Below are 671 nucleotides of genomic sequence, written 5' to 3' on the forward strand. Positions count from 1 at the left end.
ATAAAGAGCTATACACATACTGTATACATATTTATGTACATACATGCACACAAAAACATACATACATCCATATACACACACAACACACATGCATACATACACACATACTCACACACACACACACACACACACACACATACACACACTCACACACAGAACTTACTCCCCCAAAATTGCTGACGTTTTGCCAAAATCTGAAACCATTATCCTCATTGACAAGCCGCTGGTATTTAAAGAGTGTTAAACACTTTCGATATGCAAATTAGGCACTCCTTCATAGAATAACTGCTGCATTTGTTGAGTATTTAAACAGTTTGGCTGCTTGTTTGTCCGGAGACTGTCAGAACAATGTGGACCCAATAAGGTTTGATAATTGATTTAGGGTGTTCATCTTTCTTTTTTCAGTCTGCAGAGAAATGGCTAAAATTTGCCCTGTTTATAATTATATCATATGTTACATATATATATGTGTGTATGTATAAATAATAGAATAATAAAAGTAGTGATACGCAATATAAATCCCAAAAAGGTAAAATTCAATTGTGACTGAGGGTGCAGGGTTTGTTTTGGATTTTTCTTTCTGAATTTCATTTCATATCTTATCTTTGGCATGTTTCACTCATTGGACAGCAGCCATGCAGGGGAACTTTCAGTCACAATTAGTAACAAAT

Source organism: Octopus bimaculoides, chromosome 2 (assembly GCF_001194135.2).
Source record: "Octopus bimaculoides isolate UCB-OBI-ISO-001 chromosome 2, ASM119413v2, whole genome shotgun sequence".
Taxonomy (NCBI): Eukaryota; Metazoa; Mollusca; class Cephalopoda; order Octopoda; family Octopodidae; genus Octopus; species Octopus bimaculoides.